Source organism: Marmota marmota, unplaced genomic scaffold (assembly GCF_001458135.2).
Source record: "Marmota marmota marmota unplaced genomic scaffold, marMar, whole genome shotgun sequence".
Taxonomy (NCBI): Eukaryota; Metazoa; Chordata; class Mammalia; order Rodentia; family Sciuridae; genus Marmota; species Marmota marmota.
In genome coordinates, this window is record NW_026000206.1 from 1,750,820 (window position 1) to 1,768,866 (window position 18,047).

Below are 18,047 nucleotides of genomic sequence, written 5' to 3' on the forward strand. Positions count from 1 at the left end.
TATAGCTCAAACTATGGGGAGAGGTTCCTTGGAGATAGAAACAATTCCAGGAGAACTCCAGGTGCAGAGGCAGGGAGAGAGAAAGGATCCCTGTGGAAGTCATCAGAGTGGGTAAACTTTCAACTCAGCAATTGCATCTGTCCAGAAGAAATCCTTATATTGGTGCGCGGGTGTGTGTGCCCGAGGACAGGCCCTGCTACCTGGCTCCCGATAGCGAAGCAACCTGATTGTCCACCTAGCAGTGAGAGAGGCACTATGAAACTATGTAGGTCACTCTATTGAGATGAAAAGCTCGCCAAGACGTGTGTGTGTGTGTGTGTGTGTGTGTGTGTGTGTGAGTGAGAGAGAGAGAGAGAGAGAGAGAGAGAGAGAATGGGAAGGTGAATGGAAAGAGGGATGGATGGAGGAACGTATGTTCACATGATTGTGAATTCAAAGATGCACATCTGAGAGGAGACTCACCAAACGATTTTCAGGCTTTACCTTTTGGACATTAAATGATGGTACAGTTAGGGTAAGGGGGACATTCATTTTTTCACTATCCTGCACATGTAATGTCTGAAGCCATATTAATATGTCATGTATGTGATTACATAAGGAGGGGAGGTATAAAAAAACACAAAAGAAAAAAAATAAAGCAGACAGGCTGCCCCTTCCCAAGGAGCTTATGTGGGAGGTGAAGGCAAGTAGGAAAAAATATCTTTGGCAATCCAGTGTGAGAGACGCACTGATACAGTCATGTCAAGGAAGCTTAGCAGCCCATAAAAGATGCATAACCCAATCTAGATCAAAAAGGGAGGGTTTCCCCAGAGCAGGACGACTAAGTTGAACTCTGACAAGGGTGTAGCATTGGTCAGATGGGCAGAGAAGTGGGGTGGTAAATAGCAGGGAGCCCGTGAGCAAAGCTGAGGTGCTCAGTTTGGAGCAGGCATCAAAGTTGAGCCTGGAGGGGGACCAAGAGAAACCCAATGGGTCACAAAGTTCCTCGAAAGCTGTGTTGAGGCGTCTCACCTTCCTCCTGGACTGGTCGCTTAGGGAAGGAGTATGACAGTGCTCCAGACCTGGGGTGACAGCTACAGAGAGCACACCTCCATCCAGGTCATCTCTTAGAGTTCCTGCTTCTAATAAGATGCTGCAAGTCATTGCAGATGGCACAGAAGCACCTGACATCCTCTCCCAAGATCTGGTCCCCAGTTGGAATTCTTCCTTTGTAGTCTGGCCTGTGGCATTAGCTGCCCTCAGGCCATTTTTGTTTTTTCTTTCCCACCCAACCAGGTGCCCAGAAGCTCTCTGCAGGTGGCCAAGATGATTCAGGTAAGGACACCCCTTCATCCTGTTCTCTGTCTTCCACTGACGCATAATAACCCCTGACCAGGACACTTCACCTGCTAAAACCTGACTGCAGTTTTACCAGGGCAGCAGTCACTCCTGCAGTGGGAGGTCTGTGCACATGAAGTCAAGACTTCCCACGATGCCACAGGGGAAGTGAAAAACATGGCAAAGCCAGGGAGAGGCGACATCCTGCCCTGGAGCAGCGGCTCTTACATGCCCGTCATTACTGCAGCTTTCCACCGTGTCTTATGCTTGGTCTTTCCTGAGTTGAAACTGGCATCCAAGGAGAAGAGAGGTGGCACGGTGCCTGGCATAGTCCCATGCAATCTGCAGTCAGCCTGTGCCTATGGCCCCTCGGGGGCAGTGACAAGCAGCCACACTAGCAATGGATTGGTTCCTAGGGCACCATAACCAATTGCCACAAACTGGGTGGCTTAAAATGACAGACATGTATTCCCTCATAGTTCTGGAGTCCAGAAGTCTGGAATCAAGGTATTGGCAGGATGCACCCCATCTGAGGTTCAAGGGATAATTCTTCCTTCTGTCTTTCAGCTTTGGGTAGCTCCAAGTATTCCTTGGTTTGGGGCCACATCGCTCCAATCTCTGCTTCTGTCTTAATTTTGCCTTCCCCTCCATCTCTATGTCTTGTCCTTTTCTGTCTCCTATAAGGACACTTGTCATTGGTTAGAGCCCACCCAGATAATTCATCTTGAGATCCTTGAGTATTTGTCTGCAAAGGCACTTTTTCTAAATAAGGTCACATTCATGGGTACCAATGGTTAGATGCGGATCGGGGGAGACATAATTCAGCACTCTATAGATACTAACCTGTGTTGTTAGTTTTCCAAAGGTCTCATTTTCTCCACCATACTCAGGGGAAGTCTTCCACCTCCTACTTGGTTTATCATTTATTCCTGTTTGGGGTAGAGGAGAATAGAGGAAGGGAAATGGTGTGGCTTTAGAGATGAGATTCAGTAGCCTTGTTATTCAGAAGGAAAAATTGGCAAAAAAAAAAAAAATCAAAAAAATCTGGTTCCTTTCAAAGGTCAGAGCTTAGAAGCAGAGCTGGAACTGAAATCCAGGACTCTTCCCACCACCCCATGCTCTGGGGGTGTAGTATTCTGGGTATTTATGATTGACCTCAGTTACAGGTCGGTTATTCAGCAGATGGCAACTACATTGAGGAGGAAATATTAAAAGTCTCTATTACTTCATTTTGCAACTCCTTATTCAATAGCAGGGTCTTGGAAATTCTATTCTCATTGTCAGAACAGAAGCAGGATTATTAGGACTACTTATGCTCTCTGCTTAGGTGTCACCCTGCTCCAATAAATGAATCTGTCTCTTTATTTCAGAAAATTGTGCTTTGTTCTAGTTAGAGGGAAAAAAACAAAACTACCCCAACATGCTATGAAAACAAAACATGAACTTGAAGAAGTGTTATCAAGTCCTTCAGTTCAGTCTGGTGAACTAAGGAGTAGAATTGCTCACTTCAAAGGCTGGGCAGTATTTTTCTTGGGACCTGGATTAGGAAAGAATGGGGCTGGGGTGGGGCGGTGGGGGCCCTCTGGACTCCCTTACAAGGGTTGGCTTGATAGGAGCGCTGGGTGCCTGTGAATATCTGTTATGTAATGCAAACCCCAAGCAGTTGTAGAGTCATTCAGACAATGGTCCAACTTGGGAAGTTCCCAACTCATGAATATTGCAGATAGCCCATTTTCTTCACCTTCAGTTGAATCTGATACTTTTCAATAGGCTGCGAGGTGTCTGAGACTTTATCTGAGCCAGAGCCGCTGAGCTGAAAGGAGAGTGAATGGACCGGGAGTCATTCAAAACATGCTTTCATTTGGTTTCAGAGACACTTTCTTTGTTTTGATGTGCTCAGAACATCATCTATTTGAAGTCTGGCTCCACTAGAGTTTTTATCTCCAAAGCAAGGAAAATATGGTAATTTTAAATAAATAAGCCACCACAACAAAATTAAAAAAAAAAAAAACTGTTTCCAAGAGATTTGCACATTTTGAACGTGGGTAATGCCTATATGAAAAGCCTAAACGTGTGACTCTAAGCTATATTCCGTCTTTCTCTTTGTTCTTTATGAAAATATTCACATCTATCCAACTAAATTAACATACATTATCACAAATGTGTCATTCTCAAATTTCCTGAGCCGGCTTATCACTCACCGTGCTTTTCTTTTTGCCCATGACTGTCTTTCTGCAAACAAAACAACATTATTCACACCACTAAGTGTAGCGGCACAATGGGAGAGAGCGCTGGAAGTGACTTCTTTGTTCTTATCAGGTGACCTCTCACTCCGAGTCTTTCCTTTCTTCGACTCTCTGGAGTCACGGCTCTGAGAAGGAACGTGGAACCCTATGCTCCATTCCAGTACCCCGCGCCCATCTGTCCTGGGCATTCCTTTTGTGCTCTGGGAGCATTGAGCATCCCAGTCAAATCTAACTCCAGGCTTTATCCTGCGGTGGACAACGGTGCATCTTGTTTGAAGAGAAAGATTCAGTCCCTCTCCCGCTCTTAATTCATAGGAGGCTTAAATGGCTAGAGAAAAGGCCTATGTAGATGGTTTCCTGATACTAAATAAGAAAGGAACTGCTTAAAGTTCCATTTGAAGCCAGAGCCCCTCTGGAGAGCAGTTGCTACATTCCCACACCTGGATGGGCTCAGATCTAGAGAATAGTGGAAGTCTCAGCCCACTCTAAATTCTAATTCAGTCCAGGAAAAGAGAGTTCCCTTTAAGTTTCCTTTTATGTTCAAGTTCGGAATTCAGAACCAAGAGAGTGGAAAGGGATGTTTAAGAAGTTTCTGTCTAATGCCAGGGGGCTATTAAAAGTACTGCTTTTAGGTCAACCATTTATACCAACTCACCACCAAAAATATCTTTTGGTTTACATGGAAACTGAGCCTTACTACCAGGGCCCTAGAAACAATGCGGGAACAGGTAGGAGTTTTATGGCTCATCAAGACAGGTTTCTTTGTGTTACTCAAGTGGCAAATGCCATTCCACAGGTTGCTAAATGCTTATGGATTATGATAACGACATGAAATTGCTTGAGTTTTGCCATTTTCACAGTACAAAATTTAAATATGAAGCAATGAACTCCTCTTTGCCTGCTGTTTATATTTCTTACGAACTTTTTAGTGGTTCATTTGTTAAATCAACATATGACCCAGAGATACATGTTAACCATGACCATTATAGACCCGCTAGTGATCAAAAGTTCATTTTACCAACGACTACCAGAAACCTAAACTTTGTTTGAATGAGCAGAATAGAAGCGAATTTTGGCATACACTGGATTTGAACTTTTGTTTCTGTTGTGACAAACCTTACCTCTTTCTCCAGCATCTTGACAATATGTGCAGGCTGCTTACCATTGTCTTTGCATATTCATGACTTCCTCAGAGGAATTCAAGACATCATTGCCGATGTGGGCTGGGATACTCAGGTTGCATTTCCCTATTGGCCCATATATCATCTAGGATGAGCAGAAGTCAGGTGCAAATGCCCTAAAGAGAGGGCAGGTGAATCATCGCTTCATTCTGCCCAATCACTGTGGATCCACATTTATTATTCTTGGTGCTTGTCTGGATGGTTGTTAAGCCTCTGGTGACTTGAGAGCTCTAAGCCCTACTGAGCATTGACAGGCAGAATATCTGGAAAACTACTCTGAAAACATGAAATCTTCGTGGCTTGGAGACTCTCCCTCAGTGGGGGTATCTTCTAGTGTAGACTGTTAAAATTGACTTTCCTTTGTTGAAGCATCCATGTCCCCACATTTGCCATCTAAGGCATTAAGGAGAATGATATGGGGATGTATTTTTTGGTACCAGAACACTGTATACACTGTACCCATATCAGGGGCAAGCATAGAGTCTTTTTCAAAAAAAAACTCTTGGTGTAAACGTCTTCTAAATAAGGCTTTGGGGAAAACAAGAAAAGGAAAGAAGAGGGGGAGAAAAAAAAAAAGCAACCTACTCCGATTAAGCTCACAAAGAGACCACAGTACTCCACATTATCTCAAGAAAAACAAAAGCCCAAAAGCACAGCCACAGCTCTCCGTCAAGCAGACAGACATTAACGTACATTAGCACTATCATTTGTATGTCTATAAATATCAATAAAGTATGCGATTTGGCTTCACTTTCACACAAAGAAGGGGAACTATCCTTTTCAGGAAATTTCAGAGAGATACTCACCAACAAAAGTTCAGTAATTCAATCTTTGCAAAGCTCAATAATGCTAAGTTGGAAATTGCAGGTTTTCAACTAATGTCCCTGATAAGTGATGACAGCAGAACTAGAGCTCCCCATTATTAGGCAATCCGATATCCCCCGTCCCCCTGATCTGTAATAGAGAAGGGGCTCCCTCAAGCAGCAGTGATGGGCTCACATCTACATTAATCTCTGAAGTCAAAAAAGAGGCTTTCTTCATGGGCTTATCTGCTGCCAAATGTCTGCCTCCACCAGGAGTGATTTCGCACTACAGAACAGCTATGCAAATGACTCCGGTATCTTTGCCTGATAGGTGCCATTTTGCTCAGATGCTTGGGTACTGTCCTGCACACTGGACTGTCACAGCTGTCTGACTTTCATGTCTAAAGGACTTGGACCCTGAGCCAAATGAGCCTCTGCTTGCATTGCTTCCAGACAGGGGAGCACCTGAAGTCTGAACAGGTAGTGGGGGGGGGGGTGACGTGTGAGGGGTGGGGGCCATTGGCTGGGGTTTTTACCCTCTTCTTATGTGTCACCTGCTTCCAACTTTTTTCCACTACAAGTTCCCCCTTGGAAGGCGTCATGATGCTTGGTAGCACTTGCCTCTTTCAAATTTATTCGGAAAAGGCCACTTATCACTGCTGGTGGTTGGAAACATCTATCTCTTTTTCTCCAGAGTGGCAGGGCCCTATTTCCAGAGCTGAAATTAACATGGTCCAAAGCCATCCATTATTCTGTAACATGCTAAGCGATAACGTGAAAAAGTTAAATCTTGTTCAAGGTGATGTGTTTGTCCTGCCTCCCTCTCAAGGCAACATTCATAGCAACTCAGAAATTCATTTTTGTGATGCACCGTTTTAACATGTTCTCATTTGGAACAACAGTATTTCCCTTTTAAAAACATATTTTTAAAACTAGTATCGAAGCCTGAAGTAAGGTCCTCTCTGGGGGTCCAGTGGGCGGGATGGCCGGTGGATCACAGAGCAGGGTACCACCTCTGCCCTCCACACCTTGACTGGCTTTTGCCTGGAAACACACATTTCCATAAACCAGTGTATTGACATCAGGAGTTTGCATACTGTTCCTTCTGGTCCCACAGAACTAAGCTAATAAGTATGATCTTTAGCAAATGCTTTTAAAGCAAGAGTGTCACATCCCTGAAGGGGGCTTGATAGCAACCTGCTGAGTAGAATACTAGTTGTATTTCACTGACATCCCAATCTGGAATAGTTCCCAAAAGATGTCATAGAATGGAAGAGAAGGTTAGAAATGTTTTGTTTTATGAGCCACTGATGGTCCTACAGTTTCTTGAATTCAGAAATTGTCTGATGCAGGAATTCTCCAAGAATCAGCAAGTACTTCTATTGTAAAATGACCATCTAAAGAAGGTACATTGTTTCATGTTAAAATTTTGGCTAGCTCTGGAGTGAAAAAAAAAAAGTAAATAACCATCCCTCATTTACTCAGAACAGTTCAAGACGGTCCAATCATTCCCTATTACTAAAAGTTTTCATCTATATCAAGTAGGGATTACCAAATTTTTTAACTTATTAAATTAAACTACATCAAATTACAAAACTATTTCGAATAAAATTGACCTAAATTCAGGAATTCACAGCCCTGCCAAGTAATGCTGAATTTACTGGTTAGCATCCCATAATCCTATAGTTGTATAAAATGCATGCGACCGAGCTGGCCACATATTGAATTTATTAGGATACACCTGGAGAAGTTGGCCTTTAAATAAGTCTGAGACTTTAGCTTATTATTGTCAACTATTTCTTGCCAATAAAAGTAGAACATAGAATTTCTAAAAGTCAGCTAAAGTCCTGGAGATGTGTGAAGGTTGTGAACAACCTGGGCACCAGTGGGCAGCACAGGTCACATCCAGAGCAGAGATTCTCCAGCATGCTTTTATGGTAGAATAATGGAGGGCCCTGTTCAAACAGAGTGTGGGCTCCACCCTCAGGGATTCTGATCTACTAGATTCAGTAGGTGCATCTTGAGCAAGTTCCCAGGTGATATTGTTGTTGCTAGTCTGGGGAGCACATTTTGAGAACCACAGCTCAAGAGTACCATGAAGGTTGCTGGGCTGATTGGTATTCCAGTTAACTTGACAAGATTGGTGTAAACTCAAATGGTTCTGTCCATAAGAATCCCCTTTGAGCCTTCAGAAATATAGATTGGTCTGGTTGATCATATTAAACCAATATTTAATAGGTCTATTTTATTTTATTCCACTTCAATATGGAATCATAGACCTTTTACTCCTTTGACCACAAGGAGCATATAAGCATTTCAGTATATTCATGCAGTTGCTAAGTTATATGGATCTGGGTTCATAAGTAGCTGTCCTTTGAGGCTATATCATGTTGACAGATGATTTAACAGCTCTAAACCTTCATCCTCAGATCTACTCAAGAGGGCTGATAATACAAGCCCCAATATATTGTTGTGAGGATTATAAATATAAAGGCCCTATTTAATGCACTTAGAATCATTGGAACCTAATATTACCTTCCTCATTTTGAACAAGTCAATCCAGTAAAATTCTAATGACTATAGAGAACTGTAGGCCACTCAGAAAAACCACAGGGTTTTCTACAAAGATGCAACTCCTCAACACATAGTATCACAACACTCTGTAAAACATTGATTAATCAGACACCGAGACTTGACTCAATTTCCTGATTAGAAAAGTTTTCAGATGCTCCTTGCATTGACTCTCGCTGATTCCTTTTCACTCCCTGTCTTACAAAGTAACACAGGTCCCTAAACCGTCTTCCATTACTGTGACAGCATCTCACACTGCTGTGTCAGTGATTATGTAATTTTCTTACTGTGGTCATAGAAGGTACAGGAAAGAAGACTGTGGCTGTAGATATGAACCAAACTTTTACAAAATATATCATTCTAATTATATATTTGATTTATTGTGGTGCCTTCCTCATCAGACACACACAAAAAATTATCGAAAGCACCGGAAAAAAAGAATTCTAGAAAGTAAGTAATATAATGAGTTAGGGCTTAGTCAATTGATACTACAACGAGAAGCACAGGATCCTGGAGGTGGTCACATGGGCAGTAGCATTTTGAACATTTTGTTCTCCAAATTCATTGACTCAATATGCTTCAAAAACTGACACTCTGGGGCTGTGGCTGTAGCTCAGTGGTACAGTGCTTGCCTAGCACATGGGAAGCACTGGGTTCGATCCTCAGCACCACATAAAAATAAATAAATAATATGAAAGTATAGTGTCCATCTACAACTAAAAAAATATTAAAAACAAAAAACCTGACACTCTGATGTGCTTCTCCATGCTGAGTTTCAGAGACCACTGGTCACATCATAGCTGGCATTATTTGGTCCCCTTTATATATGCTCCAAGGTCAAGACAAGAAGCCCTGGCTCCTCTCTGCACCCAGGAGGCTGCCACATGAAGAACGCTCACCTCAAAAAAAGTTTCTCACAGTTGTTCTATTGGCATCTGGAGCTAGATAATCCTCTGTGCATGGAAGAAGGCTTAGCTGCCTCCCCAGCCTCTACCCACAAGATGTCAGTAACGCCTTCTCCCCAAGTTGAGATAATGAAAAACATGTCTCCCAGGGGCCACATTGACCTCCCCTCCCTCAGTTAGGAACCACTGCCCTAAAGGGCCAGTCCTGAATTAGAATGTCAAAGGAGTATTGTCCTTTTGCTATTGTCTCCAATATTAATCATCGTGAAAATGACCAATGACTTCTCTGGGGGTCTGGCCCTTTTCCTCTACTAAATCTTTTGATTAGGCAAGTAAAGCAGAGAGATTTCTTCATTCCAACAATCTAAGAATAGCCGGCTCAGGTGAAATATAAACATATTCATGGAGGAGATTTTATGAACCCACTACACACACACACACACACACACACACACTGTTTCAATATTTTTTGACACATATTTCCAAAAGGTTCTCATTTCTACCAAGGACAGTCTAGGCAAACTTCATCTAACTAGATACTCAGAAAACAACTCTACCGATTCCTTGAATTCCTTGATTAACTGGAATCAATAACTAAACCTTACCAAAAACCTAGGTGTGAACCATTTCATAAATGCTTTTATACTGAAAATAATGAAAAAATTATGCACAAAATGTACTTTTAAAGGAACTCAGGGTCTCAGTTCTGATTATATGCATTCATGCTCATTATAATTAGATGATATAAGAAATGGTGCTGGTTATGAATACCTTGAAAAAAATCTTTGTGTGTATGTGTGTGTGTGTGTGTGTGTGTGGTCTAAAAACAAAAGTCTTGATATGGGATTTTTATGATTTGCATCTCGTGCCTCTAAGTATAATACAAAAAAAAAAAAATAAGAAATACACAGTACTGTGTAGCGTATCAATGAAGCATGAGAGGGATCGCTACCCTCTGGGGCTTACTCGAGTCTACATGGGCAGATAAGGCTGAGACCCACAGATTAATGAGAATACTACTATAAAAAAAGAGTAGTGCAAGCTCTGAGAGTGCACAGTAGTCAGAGAAGGGGGTCTAGTGAAGGCTGGAGTCCTCTGAAAAAGCCTCTAAAAGGGCGTTGAACTGACCCATGTGCACAGCTGCCTGGGTAATGCTTTCCCCTGCAGGAAGCCTGGACAGAGAGGCAGAGAGGTGGCTGGGCAGCTGGACTGAGTTCAATACATTCATGATCATGACCAAGGGATAGGGATATTTATAAATAACCAAGTATTACGGAATAGTAAGGCCTTAGAATATGCTGTGTTCTGATTCATACACTGTTAGTGGGATTGTGATTTAGTACAACCACTAAGGAAAGACTAGTAATGGAACCACCATATGACCAGATATACCACCCTTTGGTATTTATCCTAAAGAATTAAAGTCAGCATATTACAGCAATACATACATACCCGTGTTACAGCAACAGCTCATGATAGCCAAACTAAGGAACCAGCCTATGTGTCTGTCAATAGATGAATGAATTTTAAAAATGTGGTATATATACACAACGGAGTTTCATTCAGCCTAAAGAAGAATGAAATGTCATTTGCAGAAAAATGCATGGAACTTGAGAAGATTACATTAAGTGAAATAAGACAAATTCAGAAAATCAAGGGTCATATTTTTTTCTTATATGTAAAATCTAAAGAAAAAGGAAAAGAAAGGGGAGAGAAGATCTCAGTAAATAGTAGAGTAGGGGAAAGGGACCAGGAGGAGGGAGGAGGAGAGAAAAAGGGGAAAAACTGGTGAATGGTATTGGTGAAATTATATTGTTATATGTGTGCATGTACAAATAGATAACAAATAAATCCCATTATTACAACTACACCGAATCAAAAAAAAATGGGAGGAAAAAATATCCATGTTCTGCTAATTATAATTTCCTTGTAATGGTAAAACCCAAAAGGGATTTACTAAAATATTGACAGAACTTCAGCCTGAAGTTTAAGCTAGATATTTCAGTAACTCCACTGCAGAATGTAAGAAGTGTTAAAGGGACTATGGCATTCCCTCTCCCCTTAGAGGCCACATGTCATCGTATCCATGAGTCTGCATCTGGGTTCACTCTAGATTCATGGAACAGCAATCAAGTGACCACCATGCACCAGGAACACACTCTGGTACCCACTGTTCCAGGAGCTGGAGATACAGAGAGTCAAGGCCTCTGTTCTCACAGAACTTCCTGTTCAAGTGTGGGAAGATATAAACAGTGGACAATCAGAAAGTCTACTTCAGAGAGTACTGATCCAAGGGGAAAAAAAAAAAAAAAAACGAATAATGTAACGTGCAGGGCAGAGGTCTGCAACCGTGGCCTACACCAAATCCAGCCCACTACCTGTTTTTATATAGCCCATGAGCTAAGAATGGTTTTTGCATTTGAACTCCCATCCAGTGGGATGTTATGTTCCCAAAGAATTCCTTTCTTCTCATTGCTAGACCTGCATTAAAAAATTACATACACACACACACACACACACACACACACACACACACACCCTCAATTGTTCTGTTCTATTTTGAATTCCATCAAGGAAATGGCATACATTTGCTCCTTCTGCTGTTATTTCTACACACTATATCCACATTGCCTCTTTGCCAATGTGTGTCCTTTTACATAAAATGTTTGCCAACCACTTTGTTGGAGACCAACCACATTAATGGGGAGGAAAGATCTCTCTGAGGAGGTAACATTGAAGCTGAGACCTGAATGGCCACAGGGAATCATGGGTTCTCACCCTCTGCTTCTGCAGAGCTGTGTGACCATTGAGCCTCCTTTTCCTTGTTTGTAAAATCACTAAGTCAAACTGTACCCTCTTCCCTAAACCACTGTAGGGCTCCTTCTCTATCGACTACACACACAGTCAGCTTCTCTGTCGACTGGACCTGGTATATCCATCATTGTTACTTGTCTTTAGTCCCTCATCTATCCTACTTCGTGGGCACAGAGAAGAAACGACCATAGAAGAGATGTTTACAGACACCATACTTTTGGCAAGATTTGCAAAAGTCCTATAAATATGAGTTTCACAATTAACCTCCGAGACTTTGACAAGACTTTAGGAAGCGTACAGAAGTTTATCAGAGTACAAGTCCAAATGCCTTACAATTTTCAAAACACTACTAAAACACAGCCCACACTTGCTCTGTATTATTGTGGTTTTTCAAAAGCTATAGAAAGTAATGTGCAAGGAGACAAAGCCATTTTACCAAGCAGACAGATATTCCAAATTACTGGTTCTTAACAAGCATGGTAATACATCAGTCAAAAGCAATAAATTTAAACTTAATGAAATCTCAATTTGCCTACAGTGCATTTCACTTTGACATTTTCTATATTGCCACGGTGCTTTGATAAAGTTTTTAAAAATGCAAAGAAAGTGTCTGTAAGGCTAAAGACCAGACTTGGTGCCATTGTGGCCAAGGCAACATTACAGTATTTAAGTTCCATCACTCCATGCCCTGTGGCAGGCAGAGCCCCGGCGCTAACACAGGTTCAGTTTTCATTATCATCGTATGATTATACATTTTACTGCATTTAACTGATAATACAACTACCAGCTCACCTTAAAAGAATTAGCTTGGAGGTTTCATTGCTTTCCAAATGGAATTCATTTGACAAACAAATGACAATTAGCCTAGTCTCCCTGTTCTGCGTCAGGATGTTTTTTGATTGAACCTAGACCAATTTACAATTTTTAAATGAGTTTAGACATTTACATTTAAAATGTCTAGAGGAAATTAGCCCTGGGACATCCAACAGCCAAAATGCTTTTTGAAGTTGATTATTATTTGATCTAGTACCCTCTACCTGTACATTTTGTTCTGACTTCAAAGTTTGGGAATGTAAATGCCACCTCACCTCAAAGCACAGGGAGAAACTTAAAAGCGGTTTTGCTCATTATGTTATGCAAAGGAGTCCATATTTTAATATTCGTTTAATATGGTTAGTTAGCTTTAATGACACCAGTGTGACAGTGTCATAGTTTTGGAATCTGAAAGCACCGATTGAAGTTTCTGGCTGCTGCTTCTATTTTTCTGCACAGAAAAGAATCATACCCTTTGAAGGACAGATGAGCTCCTGGCTGTGTCCATCCGTGTTGTGGGCTAAACAGGACAACTTCAGACAAGAGTTTGCCTGCCCTAGTGAGGAAAACATAAACCAGGACATCAGGGACTGCGGGAGAGCCCCAATTGTCAGATCCTGGTTCTGTGTGTTTGGTAAGAGCAGGCACTTTAGAGAAAAGTTTGGGTAATTGCATATAAATGTGCAGTGCTGATAACCCAGCTGTGGAAACTAGTATTGCTCTGAAATTAAGTCCACAGATTTCCACCCAAGAGCATATTTTATTTATTATTATTATTATTATTATTATTATTATTATTATTATTACCATGTTTTTCTCAAAATGAGAAAGCTGCAACCTTTTGCCCAAGTCCCATTGCTCAACTGCAGATCCAAAATATAGCAATGGGAAAGGCCACAAAATAGACTGGTATATCATGGCTCTGTTCTGAAGGCATCCTATCCAAGACACTCCAAGGAACACTCTAGAAGAAAAGGAAGGAGACACAGGGCTGAGTAGCAGCCACTCCATATCTGCATGGAGTTATCACGGCTTTCACAGATCACCCTTGAGAGCTCATCAGAATATTCTGAATTTCTAGTTTTGTCTCTTACTATGGGACACACGCCCCATATTTTCAAAATAACTTTGAGTTCAAAAGAGTTCCCAGTGATAACACAGCCTAGCCCAGCACAGAATTAATGGCGTTGTAGACCGATTTCCCTGAAAATATTAGATGCAGAATTCGGTGGCCCGGCCTCTCATTAGTCTTCAAGAGAGTGTCATGAGGCAAGGACATCAGGAGAGTGACAGAGGCAAATGTACAAATGGCAGAGAAGGAGGCAGCACTGATTCATTCCCCTGGTTGATCTTACCACCTGGGTTATAAAAATAGTGATAAAACAAAACCAAAAAAATTTAAATTTTTTATCTAGGGCAATTCCAGTTTATTAGAAAAAAAGATTCAGTTTCCTCTGGTCCCTTCACATCTAAACTGATTTCACAACAGGCTCCCTTTCCGTCCGGCACAGCCCCCCACCCCCCTTCGCTCTCATTTTCCTTAATGAAAATGGAATCGGGGTCCCTGCCAGAGTGTCCTTGGAGTAAACTCTGTTTTGATTCCAAATTTAACACACAAGCACCGAATTTTCTCACACACACCATGTCCAAACTATGCCAGAGACGTGCCAAGTCCTTCTATTCAGGGCTTTTCATCCTCTGTTTTTCTTCCGGGACCAATAGGAATTTTTATTCTTGTACTAATGGCCTGGCAACAACCATCTTACACAGCATCCTCAGCCTGTGGCTTTGAAGTCCCCGGAGCTGCCCAAGAGCCCCTGGCAGCACTAGTGGGGAGCTCAAGATTTTCGTTACCTCGGCCGCCCTCTGCTGGACGGACCAATGGCTGCTCACAGCAGCCCAGAGACCAGCCTTCCTGCACACTGCTGGGGTTTCCCCAAGACCCAGGCAAGAATTTGGGTGCTTTAAGAAAATGATTTTCTTCCAGCCAGCACTTCTTAAAAATGCACTTTTCTCCATCTACATATAGTGATCCACCAACTTATTCTGCCTCTTTCATCTTCAAGCATAACTACATTTTTTGGAAACATGGAGATTGATTTTTAGAATAAAAACTGTAAAGAATTCTGGCATCTGTCTCTGACATTCCAGCACTATGGGACTCGGCTTTGATACCAATGTCCTGGTAACAAGGGGAAAATAAAACCCAAACAGGACCATTCTCTCAATATTCTCATAGCATAAAAAGAAAAATGTCATGAGATACTCATAAGATTATAAAACTGGCTTCCTGAGTTCAAATCCTCCCCTACCACTTATTAACTGAGTGACCTTGGACAAGTTAAACAGCCTCTCCAGGGCTGTGTTTTACCCTCTGTAATAAGAAGTTACAATACTCTTTGCCTCCTAAGGCTGTAAGGAGTTAACCCACTTTTATACACAGATTAGTGCTTGTCCCAAAGAAGGCTCTAGACAAGTGTTGGACAATATCACATGAAGACCAATATAAGACTCTCAGTTAAATACTCATGCTGGAATAGAAAGGGCTACAGATTTTCCAGATCTTTGTTTTAAGGGTTTTTCACATTTACTCGAAATGGATGCATGCTACATCTTCAAAACTGAGAATGGACACATATCCGGGAAAAGACATAGAACTTTCAGAGGAACACTACTTGGAGAAGTAGCTTCATTATCTTCTCTGCCAGGAAAATTTTGAAGCATGCCATCCACCATCCTCTTTATATTACAATTCTTGAGAAAAGGGCTAGGTCTGCAGCAATTGTTAAACTTTTTGCAGACTTTATAAAGGATAAGAGTTGAAAGTATTTTATGTATTAATCACACATTAAGCAATAGATCATACATTCATTCACCCTATTCAACACATATTTAATGGATGTTTCCTACCGGGTGCCTACAGATCCTAGGCTAAGTAGAGAGGATACAGAGATAAATAAGACAGACACAGTCCCTACAGTATGGCTTGTAGACTGTTCAGGAATAGAGAGAGTAAATACATCATTCAAAATGACAACTGGACTTGGAGGATCACAGCCAGAGCCATGGAATACAAAATCTCACCTGGGGATCCCACTCTTCTAGTTCACAAGAGATTCCTCCATATGGTGAGATCATTGTGCTGGAAAAATGTCATACTTCTCTAAAAGGCTCACAGAACAGCTATAAAGTCCCCATTATTTAGGATAGGGGAGACTTTGTATTTAGGAAAACCAACAATTTGAAAGGACACGTTTGCCCCCCAAAAAACAACATGGATTTTCAACATCTATTCAGTAATTCACCTAAGCAAAACATGACAACCCTCATGCCCAAGGTTTCATTTATATGACATAGAATTTCATTTTCGGTGCTCAGTAAAGCTCCATGCCACTGTGGCGAGGAATGTTCTTGAAGGGTCCTCAGAGTTAAAGTGGGTTGGTAGGCGCGTGCAGGCGCTAACTCAAACACTCTTCAGGGTTGCTGAAGAGTGACTGGGGAGATGGCGGATCTTCCAGAAGATATTTTTTCTCTGCTAAGAAGTGGAGCATCTGCAGATATAAGATATAGACGTACACAGTGTATGCTACATATAATGAATTCTCTCATTTATCCAATTTTCCGAATACCTGAAGTGATATGAGAGAAATAATTGCCTAGGGTTCATCAGGCCAAAATAAACCATATCTGGAGGAAGCTTCACGTTGAATTATTTTTAGACTCTGTGGGTCTATTGAGCTATGTTTTTCTTTAATGAATTTCCACAGGAGGGAGACAACTTGAGGTTAACATTCTTGGGTCACAGAACAGTTGATGACGGTGGCCTCTTTCTCACCAGTGTGTGTGTGAAACCCCTATTTTTAGAAACCTACATTCTGCTCTTGCTGATTTTCCTTACTCCTTTAATATCCTTTCTCAATAACTAATCACTTTTAGGTCAAAGCTATGAACACTCACAGTCAAATAAAAACGAGGTACCTGAGAGAATGGTATTGCTCAAGTATCTAGACCATGGGATTAAATGATCCAGGTGATTTCCCAATACTCAGCACGTATCCACACATATTTACATACATACATGGAGATAACCTCAGACAACAGCTGCGTGAAAAAAAAAAAAAATGGTTGACCTGATAATTGGGGTGGCAGAGACAAGAGGGAGAAAGTTGATTTAAATTCAAAGGAAATGTATCTCACAGACTTTTTCTTCCAGAAACATTCACAAAGCTGAAAAATCTTCTAGCTAGGCAAACTTGCCAACCTATTCCCACTGACTGAGAACCTAGGATATATAGATCAATGAACGGCTTTCATTTAATATGATTTAAGATGGAGAGAAATGCTAAGTTTGGTAAGTGTTCAGTTAAATTTCCTCAGAATCAGAGGCTTTCAGAAGATAGTAGAAGAATCAGAAGAAAATAATTTTTGTACCTGGTATTCTATATACATATATATTGTGTATATGTTTTGTATAAACACATTTCTACCTGTACCCTTTGATATGCATTCACGAACACCCATATACATTTATCCCCTAGAAAACCAACTATCCATGTATCAAATGGACCCATGGAAAATGTCTTAAAACCATTATCTTTGTGATAAATGTAATAAAATAAGCAAACTCCATTTAAATATGAAATAAGCCGCCTTTCTTCCTCTTTAAAAGTCACAGTCTGAACAATCTTGGAGTCTAAAATCTCACGAGTACGGCTGATGACTAAGGTAACTTGACATTTGCAGTGAAACATTAAATCTCCTTCGAGGTGTATTAATATCTGGATGACACTGAACTCTCTTTAATGATTTGTCGTAGTTTCCTTTGCTGGAAACAGCTAGGTTTCTTCATCCACATGCATAAATCACTTTTGGCGATGTTGTGGTAGAGATTAGCAGAGCTACCGTTTGGTAGGACTAATTCTTAAACGTAGATAAAGAGGCATTCTATTCACTTGGGACATTTCCAAATGAAAGTCAGCATTCATGGGTCTGGAGCCACCTCCCGCTCCATGTGGCCGCAGGGCCCCTCTCCCAAGGTGCAGTGTAAGTGAGACCCAGGATCTTCCCTCGACAGATGCTTTTTCATGTGAAACACACGAACTCCTTTTCCCTCTGGACTAAGTTGTTTCAGATCATTGTCTCTTCCGTCGTACAGGAAGAGAAGCTAATCTATAAAACAATGAGACTTCACTGTGGATGCCAAAATCTGCAATTACATTGTACCGAGGGGCCTCATGAATAATTCCTGGGGTATGATCTGACATTAATCTGGGTGGTTAATACGAGCTGGGGCACTGCCAGCAGAAAGCTGAATGATTTCTTCATAACAGGACACTTTCAAGGTGAGGGCATAGCCTTGTCTCTGAGTTGTTCTCTCCACCCACGCTGAGCCCAGCT